The following is a 14,456-nucleotide window of genomic DNA, read 5'->3' on the forward strand; positions in this document are numbered from 1 at the left end:
TACCACAAACCAATATCAGAGACTGGGTCCCGTTTTGTAGGCAAATACACAAACCCATTTGAAATAAAAGGCCTTTAAGTATTTATTTACAAAAAAAGCATAAGAACCTCCCACAGAAAACATATGCTCTTTTAGGTGCCAATGTATGTGTTGAAAAGTTTTATTAATCCATAAAATGCATTTTTTGTTCATCGTAATATAAAAAGTGACAAGGCCTTTTGTTGGCAATATGAAAGTCAATTGGATAAAACATTCTATGCTAATGCAAATGTATAATTTCTGTTTCCTTGCAAATCGTGCATTACTACAACAACTATTACTAGAGTACGATTACTAATCAAATCAGACTACTATGATTGGTACAGCACTTGCAGTGGTTGCCTTTGGATAAGAGATCCACTGTTCCAAACGTTTTTCATGGTAAACAAACAAACATATCGTGGAAATTTTTGTGTTTTAAAAAAAATGCTCATTTATGGAATTCACTGAAGCACCCTCCTCTACACAGGTGCACGTTGCAGATCTTACACCCGAACACGCTCTCGTGTCTCAGGCCTTTGTTAGTGCAGTTCCTACAGCGGCGCGAGCGTTCAGACATGCGCTCAAGTCGGTGCCCGTACTCCAAGGGCGAGTCAGCATGGCGTTTCCGGGCGGCCCGCTCCATGCCCCTTGCCCCCTGGTAGTCACCAATCAGCTGCTGCGCCAGGCGAATACGGAAATGGCGTTGTGTAAACTGTTTGCCGTTAAAGCCTGCTGGCGGTGACCCTCCTCGGCTTTCTCGCAAAACCACGTAAGCGTTGACGATGCAGAGGTTTACGTAGAACCACAAAAAGTAGCGCCACCATTTTTTGCACGGCCTCCCGACCTGGTAGCACTCCCTAAGCTGGTCGCACAAATCGACACCCCTCATGTTCTCTTGGTATAAAAGCAGAGGAAGTGGACGAGGTATTCCAAGCCCCACCAGTCCGCAGTCTCCATCGCTCGCGTCTCCATCGTGTTTACCGGGCCCGATGCCCACGATGCCAGGCGCAGAGTTAGTAGACACGCAGCTAACGATTTTAGCATCCCTTGTGATGGTGGCCACCAGGTTGCCGTGCTGACACTGATAGAACTCACCCGGCGCTAACTTCCCGACGTTGCGAGGCTTGAGGGCTTCGGGATAGCCTCGCCGACAGGGGTTGGTGGGCCCGCAGGCGTAGAGCCCTTGGCGCAGCAGATGCTGCAGCAGGGGCACCGACGTGAAGAAGCTGTCCAAGAAAATGTGGTGGTGTCTACCCTCAAGACCCCTTGCCAGCGACGTCACCACCTTGTGGCTCAAGGTGGCAGCTGCCAGATCGTCGCCCGGCTTCCCGACGTAAATACGAGTGCGGTGGCAGTAGCCCGAGCGAGAGTCGCAGAGCATCCACACTTTCAGTCCCTTGCGCAACGGCTTCGACGGCATGTACTGCGTCGGCGACAAGCGGCCCTTCGGGGCGATGGCGCACTCATCGATAGTCAAGCAGCGGTTAGGTAGGTAGGCATCCCACATTGTGTTTCCCACCATATCCAGCAGGGGGCGTATTTTGTAAAGCCCATCGTAGCCCAGCTCCCCTTTGGAAGGCTCTGACTCCCGGTCGCACAAGTGCAGGTTTTGGTTGAGTTTTTCGAAGCGCCGGGCAGTCATCGTTTTTTTAAAGCCAGCATTCCCAATGAAAATGTCACTGGCCCAGTACATGCCATAGTCTGGCAGCTGATTGATGCCCATGAGGATGTTAAGGCCAACATATGCCCTCATTTCTCTAATGTCAGTGGGGTGCCAGTGGGCGTCTGATCTGCCGCTTCTCCTTTGCCGGTAGAGGGCGTAGTTGTTTGTTTGTTCTACCATGTGTTCAAACAATGAATCTGGGAAGAGCAACCGGAAATAGTCTAAAGTGTCAGCATCATCCCCTAGCGAGTGCTGAGGGCCACTGTCAGCGGTGAAAGGCTCAATTGATATTACCTGGTCAGGCTCTCCCCAGAAATCCGGAGAAGTGCACTCGTCGTCCAAAACATCATATGTGCTGAATAAAGCTGGGTGTTCCTCCTCTTCTATATCGGAAAAATCGATGTCCGAGTCGGTCGAAGAGGTTTCAGAGCAGTTATTGGAAGTCGCATAATAGGAGTCCTCCTCGTAGTCCTCGTGCTTGATCCCATTTCCAGTGACTAAAATGATATTGCAGCCGCCTCCCGCGATGTAGCTGGCGGAGTCCGCAGTCTCTTCTCCCTCCGCCGCCGCCACCGCCGCCGCCGCCGCGCTCTCCAGCTCAGGCTCCCCCTTGTTCTCCTGCAGTTCCTCGTCTTCCTCGTCCGACTCGGACTTTCTGAAAGGAATCTCGAACCACTTCACATCGACGGGGAGATTTAACGGGCAGTCCTCGCCGTCGGAGAGCGCGTTCGTTTCTGTGTCAGTGCTAGTTTCCAAAATAGTAAAAAGCTCTCCTCTTTTTCTTGCCGCCATGTCGGGGTATTGAACTGCCCCTGCATGAGTCCTTTATTTATTTTAGCGGGGTAAATATTCGTCAAAACTAACCGCAAATTCAAAAGCAGCCGAAACGGTCTCGCGTGTGCGCCCGGGCAACTCATGGGTGTCTAAATCGGGCTGTTTTGAAGGATAGTTTCTCATGGTTTCCGCTCTTGCTTTGGTACGCTTTGTAGCGCAGTGTGGCCGCAGACGTCAGAAGCTGCTCGCATGTCCTGCTTTGTAAGGGCGTTTTGCGACTGCAGCTGGTGGGGTTGCTGCTAGTTCGCTGGGCTGCCAGATGGCCGCTTGCTGTTGTAATGCCCGTTGGCACTTGCCACTGCCACGATCACTGCTCGAGAGTACCGTAGAGACGGCAGATAAAAAGTTCAGGACAATAAATGCACCCAGGAAAAGTGGCAAAAGTACCATGGTGTCTCTGATGTGTTTTTTTCTTGGACGTGTGCCATGGTAGTATTGGTGTCTTATTCGACCTGTGTCAGGTTTTTGGACATTGTACTGCTATGGTACCGTTCTGCAACATGGTAATATCATGATATTTTTAAAATTGGTTGTTTACATTTAAAAGTACTATGGTATTTCCATCTGACATCATCACTGAGCCACTGCCACTGAATGCGCTTTTGTAAGGCTATTAACAATGAAACCGTTCAAGAATCATTTTATTTTTAGCTAATGTTATTTATGATATTTAATATTAATGTCTAATCTGTTAAGTTTTTTTTTAATTGCCATTTCATGACTAAAAGCGACAAACTTAGTGACAAGCTTTCTGAAGTTCCACCTGCTCTCAATAAACCTGGTTTTGCTTAAGAGATAAAACATAACAGTGATACACCTGAGCTGATCCGGTAAAAAAAATTTCAGCAAATGTTTGATGAATAGCGCATCAAATTATACTGCATTAGCAGTGTCTAAGTTTTATTCTTTTAAACTTGCGAAGGCAGGTTTGGTATTTTTACTGAAAAAGTTAGATTTTTAACCATTCAGTTGTATTCTTAGTTGCTTTGTAGAGCATGTTTTTTTTGTAGCATAAGCTAGGCGTCTTGATGGAAATGTGAGATATTTCATTCCTAACGCTATGCAACAGCACTTGGTTGCATCCATCTACAGCTAATATGAATGCACTTGAAATCTGAGCGCTCTTACAAAATTGAAATTAAATAAGAGTAAGATTTTATTTGGTTTGTTTTTGAAGGTATCATATTCTTAACATATTCTTAATCCAGTGCATGTAATTCAGGGGCTGGTAAAATAGGCACAGTAATTTATAAATATCTTCTTTTTATTTGCTTGACTGAATCTCTTTTGTGGAAACCCCATTGATTACATATGTGCTTAGACATGACAAAAGATAACGTTCTAGCTCATTAGGTACGACGTAATGATCCCTGGAAGTGCGTCTCCTTTTGGAGGAAGTACCTTCAAACCCAAACCACGGTCTGCAAAGTCATTAAATAACTGGACAGCAAAGCAACTGGCTTAGTTTACGGATATAGCCTGTAATGCCAATTCATTTTCATTGCTCTTTCAGCCAGTGATTTCTTTCATTATATATAATTTGTACTTTTTTAAAAAAGTATTTCTCGGAGTTACAGCTAAAGGCTTAAGAACAAAGAGCTCAGCATGACATGAAGTTCTTGAAAAATACCAACGCTAAATGATTGGAATAAACTCGTAGAGTAACAGCAGTCCAAAATGATAGATTCATATACTAATATGAGTGTTTCATTTCAGTGTGCTTGAAGAACACTAAACCCCATGATGTCTTAATTATATACTGAACTGTATCCTCCACTTCAGGCTTAATATGTAATTTTCTTAATGCACATGGGATTGCTCTTTTGAAAGTAAAGTGACAGAAACACAACTGGAACCAAACTTGAACAGAAATAGATGTACGCTGTAAAAAAAAAAAATCCCAGTCCATGGAGCACTGGGCTGCTGCAGCCCCCACACAGATTCTATTGGTGGGGTGAAGAGACTGTGACCAATAGGGGAAGAGAGCTCATGAATGGGTGTGGAGAGAGGAATGGGAGGGTGTTTAAGCTGGTTAAATCAGAGTTAAATTCTATCTGTAACTTCATTTCATTCATTTTTTGTCATTGTCAGGCTTTCAGCATTTTCCCTGTTACAATATCCATACGCGTTTTCCAAGGGCAAATGGTGGTTTAGTTACTTATTTCATTATAAATTATCTTCTCTTGGTGACCCTTCATCACTCAGACGGTGCCAACGCAAGAGCCATCCTGGCAGTGACCTTCCCATGGCACCTTTACAATAGCAGCAGATGCATCCTGGTCCCTGCGAGCTGTGGAAGACTCATACTCCGCCTGGGCGTAAGACATGCTGAGACCACTTTCTCTGCACCAGACGAATGCCCCCTCTTGTGAAGACACAAAAATGCCAGCCTGCTACAGATAGCACACTCTGTGTCTCTCTTGCTTAGCCCTGAGTAGCAGCGATGTATTCCCTGAAGAGAAATGTGATGCCTGCAGTTTAGCCATATGGAATCGAAATAAGGACAAATATAGATAAAGCAAGATTAATGCTCATCTTCTAATTCACTTGTGGTGTTATGTAGTGATATAAATGACCCACTGGGTTTTTATGCTCTTTTTTTATGCTAGTTCTTATTCTCTTGAGATACAAGCATGGCTGCTGGCTTTAAAATAGGAATAAACACCCGAGAGATTCAGACTCAGCCAGAGGATCCCTTACACTTAATTACATCAGTGTTCCTTCATTATCTGTTTGATGTTCCAGCTGAGGTCTCTACTCAACTGAAGACTTCAGCAAACAAGACCAGAGATTTCCTGATCCATTCTTCTCTTTAGAGCTGCTGGGTGCTAGTCTATATGTGTATGTATTAGGCTAACTTTTTTGTTTACCTTCAATACCCATAAGAATTATTGAGATTGTCTGAAATCGTGTTTATAATTTGAAACAATAGTGCTTACAGACGACTTAACAAGAGTCTCTTGGACAAGATTGGTTCAGAAAACATATTTTCTCAGTCTTACAATATGTAAAGTTACCGATGATGACCACTAGATAGCGCTACAACGCAACCTATTTATACAATGGCGACGACTCTGGTTATTACGGAACATGATTATATTTTGCAATTTTGCTTTTTACGTGCAGATCAAAACATGTAAGAAACTGAACAGGGCCGATTAAATCAAACTCGCTCCATAAAGCATTTTCAGAAAAAGTAATTTAGTAACTTCGAGATTTCTGCTTCCGGAGTTTGATTTCTCACTTGCATCTGAGCAGGACAACTAAATCGTCGATTTACATTTCAGTTATAATAATCATATAATGTTTTACATTTGCTCTGATATAGGCTACAGACTGTATCACCATATAATCTTAATAATTCCGGACCCAGATATTTTCTGTTAACGTGTATTATTATTATTATTATTATTATTATTATTATTATTATTATTATTATTATTAAACTTCGATTAAACAGCGATTGTTCATTTGTTTAAGCAGTGAACAGAATTAGACATTATTTAATTTATATATAACTTTATACATTGCAATACAGCAATGTTCCCATTAAACGTTATAACAAATAGAAGGTGTTTGGAAATAACTAACAGTGAAGTACAGCAAATGTTTTTCGTGCCTTTCAACATATGAGCTTTTTCAAGACCGTTTTGTCTGAGTAGTGAGGGCTGAGTGGGTCTGATGTTTGAATGAGTGGTCTCACTCTCTGTTAAGTGATAGGCTACAGAATTTCTTAAGAAGGTTCGAGAGTGCCATCACATGGAGATTGGGAGAACTTCAGCAGAACAAGAAAAAGGCTGATAACTCTTAAAACGGGGGGATGGGAATGTCATGGGTGGATTCACTGGTGTTTATGTATTTTCGTTACTGGAACACTTCTCACTAAAGTTTATTAACCTGGATTAATGTTAATTCTTGCATGTACTACTATTTTAGTATATTAGAAAAAATTTTGAAACTTCATGTGCTCTGGCATAAAAAAAAAAAAAAAAAAAAAAGCAAGAGTCACTTTCATGTTTGTCTGGTGCTTGTGCATAGGACTAATTTGTAATGTGAAACAGATGTTTTAGTGAGTTTTTAAAGGAGAGACTCGGGACGATTATAACACCGTCAGTCTAATTACTTGGAAATGAGCAATTTTAAAGTTAGGAAAACTGATGATTTCCACTCATGTTAAATGACAGAACTAGTATCAGCCGAGTCATTTGCTGGGAATACTTGGAACCTATATAATTATTTATCAAGGTTTGAGAGGGATCAAACAAAAACAGCAACAGCAGATATCTCCATCTCCAGTCTTCCCTGCTCTTCTCTCCCTGTTCACACCACTTCTGATTCACTGTGGATCACCACTGAAAAGCCAACAGATGTGTGAGTAAAGCTCATTCTTATCTAGTCAATATCAGATGTAGCCTTTTGAGCGAATCCAAGTTTCGTCATTTCATCATGACTAATTCAAACTATCTTTTATCTCAGGCTGCAGACAGTGAGTAAGAAGTGATTGGCCAAGCTTTATGGGAAGGTCTTGATTGTTTCCGCACAAGCGTTTCCTTGTACCAGAGGATCAAGGAAACTCAAAAGTGTTATAAATGTTTTGTGTTTCTTAGAGTGCTGGATACCAGACGTCCGTAGAACAGAAGTCTTTCATCCTCGATTTAATGGCCGTGCTGGAACAGGGCAGCAGTAAACACAATCAATCCCGTGCCTGTCACATGCATGTCATCCATTTTTCATTTTAAAGGGCTTGAGAAATTTTGTCATGCCAGTGTCCGAGAAAGGCATTATGCCATTGTGTTTTGAAACAACTACACCACATATTGCGTACGAAGTACATCATTTTAATTAAATATTCCTGCTTGTTTATGACCATCCTCAAATTAAATTTAAAGACGTGTTGCTTTTTAATTTATGCTGTCTGTTATGATTAATGAAATGTCACAGACATTTCTGTGACACAATAGTCACATTGTTGCAGTGGCTGAATGCTCTGATGGGGCTTAAGAAGTAATGGCCATAAATACTTCTAAATGTTTGGCTGATTTTAAAGTTTTTGACAATTGTTGATAAAACTGCTTTGAAAATGGCATGTGGCCAGATGGGTTTAAACAAATGGATGTATTTGCTCATGTCAAACACTGAATGTTTGGACAGATTAGCATGCTACATAGTAGGGCCTGCAGCTATTACCTTATTATGTACCAATCAGGGACTATTAGGCTAATTATATAACCTACTGTATAATTTCAGTCTAAACAACAAACATTTCTCAAAGTAATTGTGTGTGTGTGTTTTTTTATGGTGTTAGCATTAATGTGTAAGTGCAATCCAAACACTTGCTTCCAAAACCTGGGAGGGTTTTTAAGGAAATAAGTTTTACTGTATGATATTATAACCTGGCTTGTTTTGAAGCACTGATTTCTCTTCTGCTCACAGCTGATCATTAATGGTTGGCAAATTGCGATTTCCTATTTATATATGGGATTTAAATAGATCTATATTTTTTTATCCGTCAACATATGTATAGTTAGCATTTATCGACCTTTGTTAATATCCCTAAAATAAATTGCATTTTAAAAATATGGGGAAAAAAAACAACCTTTCTTTTAACTGTAGCTATACTTCACAACAGTACTATTTTCAAAGACATGTTAGCGTGTCTCTAATAAGATCGGTCACAAACATGATTCCTGCACAATCTAATGTGTACCGTCTTATTAACTTACTGTCATTGTGTGCAACATATTTCTTCTCCCTCTTCATGTTTTGTCCATGTTTTTTACTGCTAAAGAAACTCTTAAAACTCTTCAAAGTCCTCGTCCGTACTCCTAAATATTTGGACCTTAAGACCTCGTTTAAGGGTTAAGATGCTTTTCTGAATGACTTTTCTTTACTAGGATCTTTTTTTTCATTTTAAGAGGAAACACCCACATTTGAAAGAATTTTCTTAGAATTTCGTCACAGCAGAAGCAACATGAACACGGGCCAAGGGATTTAGCAAAGTCTGATCATGTTTGTAAAAGATTTTCAATATCATGAACAAAGGATATTTCTGAGGAACTCAGAGTTTCTGTTGCTCATCAAACTGGGAAAGGTTATCTCTACATCCCCCCCACCCCCAACCAATTCAGAGTCAAACAGCTTGTGTACAAATGGAGGAAATTCAAGATCATTGTTACCCTCCCCAGTAGTGGTTGACCAATAAAGATGTATCCAAAAGATAAAAAAGTACATGATGTTGCAAAGGAACCCAGAGTAAGTCTCATGTTGGATGATGTTAATGTCGACCAATAGCAGACCATTGAAAAACCATGGTGTTGCAATGAGAAACCAATGCTATCCAAAAAGAACATCGCTGCACTTCTGCAGTTCGATAAAGATCAAGTGTACAAGCCAGAGGCCTTTATATTTTGTGTGGATGTGGATGAGACCATGAGAAGCATTATGTCTGTACGTATATGTGCACATCTGTTCAATTCATGTTAGCAAATTGAACCTTTGTTAACAGGTTGTTGTCTAACAAAACATTTTTAAATGCAAATTCCTATTATGCCTTTATCACTGTCAGAAAAAAGTAGCTTAGAACAGCTTGTCACCGACACAGTAGCAATGTGCTCTTTTGGTACCATTATGAACCTTTTTTGGGGTAAAGAAGGCATCCCTTTGAGAATACCGCCGCTGCTGTACCTCTAAATTGTTTTCAGAGAGTGTACTAAGCGGCAAGACGCAAAGCAAATCTGAAACGAGAGTCTCTCAAAAGCAGAATTAACATTCTGACCGCAAACTCTGTGGTGATCATTCATTTCATTTGAAATTACAGTGCTTGTTTGTCTTTGTCTCTGTTTTCTTTTAGATGCAATATGTTACTGATTTAGCAAAAAAGTTGCACGATGAACGTTTCCCAATAATCAAAGTTAAAATGTTTCAGTTTCAAAGACTTGCCGCGTTTGATAATCCATACGAGAGTCAATCATTATGCCTGAATATGTTTCATTGTACACACTTATGTCTAAAGAGTTGATATAAATATTTGGGGACTGAAACAGCTTTGTTTGTTTATACTGTACACAACTAACCACTAAAGAGGCTGAGAGGGTGTGGGTTACTAGGTGCAATCATAAGCGCATTAACATAACCTTCATTGTCGGTTTTATTCCACAGCATTTTGCATATGAGCAAAATCTGACCTATCTGTTGTGTTGTTTAACTTCTCTAACCTGCTCTTTTATCATTTTTACCTTATTCACTCTTTAGTCTTTTCCCACAGGACACTGTGTGTAAGAAGTCTCCCCGTCTGTTGAGTAATTACCTCCCTCAGGTTCTGAAGGAAGCAGGAGGAAATGCAAACATGTGTCATTTGTTAGAGCATGAGTTTGTTCAGTTTTGTTCAGTCTGAAAATATATGGTCTTTACTCCTGTTATCCCAAAGTCATTAGATGATTAAATTATTACCAAGGGTAACACTAGGTTACACTAGAATTAATTATCATTGGTGTTTATGCACATTACCCCCTGGAAAAAAAAGTGTCCTCGGCTGGACCATTGAAATCATTCAGTCAATCAATCCATAAAATTAATTTAAGGATTGTTACATAGTTACACAGAAATTTGCTCTGCATGCATTTCATAAATAAGACCCAATGTTAGAATTCATAAATCCACCAGTTTGTGTTTTTTCCTAAGCGATTATGATTGAAAAATGATTTTATTATTGCAAAAGCTAAATTACAATAAAGACTCTTCCATGATTTGATGTTGCTCCATGAAAACTAACTTGCTCCTTTATGAAGAGAGCCAAAGTTTACAAACATTTTACAACCCAAAGTTGTGAATTATCGTTCAAAGACCATATTTATTGTGTTTGTAGTTTCTACCGCTGGCTCCCAGCAAAATAAACATATCCCTTTTGTTTGTTGACTTTGAACCAATTGCCATTCGGGTTGTTTTTAGGGTCAAGACCCAGGCTTTAACTGGTCTCTTTAAGAAACTGCAAAGTTAAACAGAATAAAAAATGCATGCATACTTAGCATTTTGGCCTCCTGAGTTTGACCAAAAAAAAAAAAAAATTATTAAGTGGTACATTTTTAGGCTGCAAATTATAACTAAGAATGCAGAGAATTCATATTTATTAATGGAGAGATTACGAAGAGCGTTGTCCCCATTTGCTTCTGTGTTAAAAGTGATGGGAAAAAGTGGCTCCAAACTATCTGTCTTAAGAATTCTTAAGGATTTCATGCAGTAATAAATGGCTGGTCGAATTAATTCTGTTAAGCAACAATCCGTACATAAATTTATTTTCCAAGTTATTGACAATATTGAAAAGACACCCTTAATCATTTGTAAACAGCCCAGGGCTGCATTTCCCAAAAACATCGTAAACTTGGATACATCATAGATCTGATGGAAGCTAATGGAGCTACGATCAACTTAAGACTTACGATGCTGTTGGGAAATGCAGCCCAGAACAGTTGTTTTACATTTACGTTTTTTTTTTTACTTTTTTAATTGAAAGTATAGGAAATAATGTGGAATGAGCCGGGACTTCAACTCTGGTTTCTGGAAGCGTAAACGGGGCTATCGGATCTAATGCACTAAACAATTTTCAGAGGTAAGCCCAGGTAATTCTGGAACAAATAAAGACTTCTCGAGCTGTTATGAGAGACATTGTCAGATTATGAATAGGCACAGCATTGATAGACAGTTCAATGATTGCTGGCAACATTCGCGTGTGTGGCATGACCTTCCATCCAACTTAACCTTTAAACTTGCTCTGTATTCTCATAGGATATAAGAACAGGATGTTTACATGTGCCTAGAAAGAGCTCGCTTTCCACTGAGATGGCAGAAGAAACAAGCAAAGACCACACTATTGTACCGATAAGATGAGTCAGGGATGTCACGGTGAGCTCTTTATTATGATTATGACCTTGCAGAGACATGACACATTTTAAAAAGTTTATTTGTCTTTAGTTTTTAATTGTCTTTTGTACCTTTTATTCTGAATGTGGAGTATTCATAGCTTTACGTTTTAATGAATATGCACTAAATGGAAGTAATGAATTTTGTTTTTATTGCATAAATTATTCACCCTCTTTCCAAGTTTATGGCTTTCCTTCCCACTGCGTCATACAATGAGAACCTGGTTGCTTAAGGCTGTTTAACAACTGCTGTGCAAGCAGGATCCTGTCCTTGTGCTTGAGCTTCAACGAGTCTTTTGTGTTTATGTGACTATTGCGGCCTATTTGAAAATATACACCAACTAGTTTTGCATGATTATAATAAATAGTTTAACTCAGCTGACCAGCAATAACATGTACGCAGTTTAACTTAATAATAGGCCTGGTTTCACAGACAGGTTTTAGCCTAAGCCAGTATAAGGCCAAAGTTCAGTTAGGACAATTTACAATTTTTAACAACATGCCTTAGAAAAAAAACCCAAAACATTACTGATGTTCATCTTAAGACAAAACAAATGCACCGACATGTTTTAGGATGAGTCACTGCAAGTTTCTTTCCAGTGAAACAGCTCAAATTTACATTTTAGTCTAGGACTAGGATTACATTTTCTCTGTGAAACTAGGGGATGGTATTTGATTGTACTCTAAGCAAATATTGAGATAGCGTCTGTAAGAAAGTCTTTTTTTTCCCTGAAGGTTCCAGTTTCTTTCATGACGTATTAAAGTATCTAATTTTCTAATTTATCTAATTTTCCTAATGTTGCCTTATCACATATGCAAAAAAGAGCAATCTGCTCAAGTAAATAATAGGGTATTAATATACAGAATTCAGAGAAGAGTAAAATTGAAACTCGGAGAAGAACAAAGTTCAAGTTTCTAAAGCACATATTTATATGCATGGAAGCATAAAGATGTGAATAAGGCTGCATACAAAATATACGTTAAAAAAGAGGGAGAAATGTTGTAAAAGAGGTTTCCTCAGTGAATTATTAAGTGATTCCTAAAAGGACAATTTTTTTCTTAGTGTTTAAAAGAGTACCTTTTGCACCACAATGAAACTTTTGTGCATTAGAAAGTAGAAAGTTTTAATGGATGTTCAAGGTTCCTCGACCCTCAAGTGTCAATTCACTCCCTGAATGTTTCTCAGTCTCTGAAAAAAAAGACTTCGGCTCTCAGTCACTGGCAAATGTTCGTCAGGGTGTATTCTAAACTAAAGAAAAAAAAGCAAGAAAGATCACATTTAATCGAGGATTCACAATACATCTTCTGTTTCCATTTTGCATAAATAAAATTAGCATTTTTAAACAGAAAACCGTGCAGAGGACATTTTTTTGACTGACTTGATACGTCTGAGAAGTTGTGAAGTAAAGCAGCTCTACTATTGCAGTGGTTTCTGTGGAAGTTGTGATGAAGAAACGCCACTGTGACTGAAATCCCTTTGATCCACCTGCTGCCAGCAGAACTTGCTCCAGCTGGCTGGAACCTCTCAAGTGATAGAATGGAAACAGTTCTGGCTCTCATTTACAACAAGACCTGTTTTTTTAGCATAGTGATGAATCACTTTTTAGCATATGAAAAATGAATGCTATCTTTTCATGGATAAAGAGGATGCAGTAATCAACTGGCATCATGTCTCCATGTGTCTCACAAGATGCAAGGAAAAAAAATATATGTGAAGTTCTCTTAGTTCAATTTCTCTGTTTATTGTACTAGTGTTGCGTATTTAACAGTGCAGGCTTGAGGAGGATGAAAAAGATTTGCTTGTATCACTGAATCAACTTGGGAGCGTTTGTGTTGACCATTTCTAAGCAGATGGCTTTGAAGGTCTCTGTGCTTTATTCCTCCTCTTCGAACAGAGCTGCTCATGGCTGACTCAGGACTTTATCAGTGCGAGTGGGCTTTCAGCCTGTGTGTGGGAAAAGCTTGTTAGCAGAACATCTACCCTCGAGCCCTTGCCACAGTAGGGCAGTCTTAGAGTAAATGTTTAGGCTTCAAAGAGAACACGCAGGGCCCTTCTCTTCAGGCTATGGGCCAATGACCCAGAAGATGCTCTCGTTAATTTTTATGTCAGCGGCTACATGTGTTAACATGATGGGTCACTGCGTTAAGAAGATACTTAGATACAATCGGAAATTAAGTTGCCAATTCATTGTGCCAATATCAGCAAACGCTCAAGATTATTACGCTTAAAGCCAATACAAATTTAGTTAAAGGTTAGGTTAAATTAACAATGACTTTTGTGAATCTTATTTTTCATTATAGCTGTGTATTGTTGAATAAAACTGTATAACATTTAAATAATTTTTCTGGTCAGGTAGATCCTTAAGTTTTTGTAGCCATTGAAATAATGTAAGGAACTGTAGTTATTTTAATTCATTAGTATTTAAAATTCTGATTTTCATATATATGTAAGAAAAACATTGCTCCTCATACTGATAATGACAAGAAAAAGTTCTGTTCCACATATCAACGTATCATTTTCTTTATTGCCTCTGTATGCCTGCAGACCTTTTATACTTTGCTTGTATACTTTTTATTTCCTCAGGCCTCTGCTGAGTTCAGAGCCTCACTCTTTGGTCTCTTGCTGAGTTAGAAGTGAATTGGTTAATTTGGTGAGGAATAAATGCTTTGCAGGAATGTCTGCTTGACTTAATTCATTTTACTCATTAGTTGTTTTACTGGAATATAAGCAAATCAATTACAGCATGCTATGTAAATGCATTGTATTGATTTTTAATACAATGTTCACAGATTACTATTGAATGATAATATGCAGCTCTATTAAAGTGAATGTGTTTTTTCTAACCAATTTTACTTTTTTGATGTGACATTGAAACAGGATTTAGAATGATTGATATCTGTTTTCTGGTCCATATATAGGATGGACGTCTATAAAATATGTTTAGGTTATGGCCAGCAGCAGTGAAATCTGTGGACCATAGCTACATGCTAATGATTATAACTGCAATAAATGTCTCCTGCAG

Source organism: Puntigrus tetrazona, chromosome 7, assembly GCF_018831695.1.
Source record: "Puntigrus tetrazona isolate hp1 chromosome 7, ASM1883169v1, whole genome shotgun sequence".
In the NCBI taxonomy this organism is placed as follows: domain Eukaryota; kingdom Metazoa; phylum Chordata; class Actinopteri; order Cypriniformes; family Cyprinidae; genus Puntigrus; species Puntigrus tetrazona.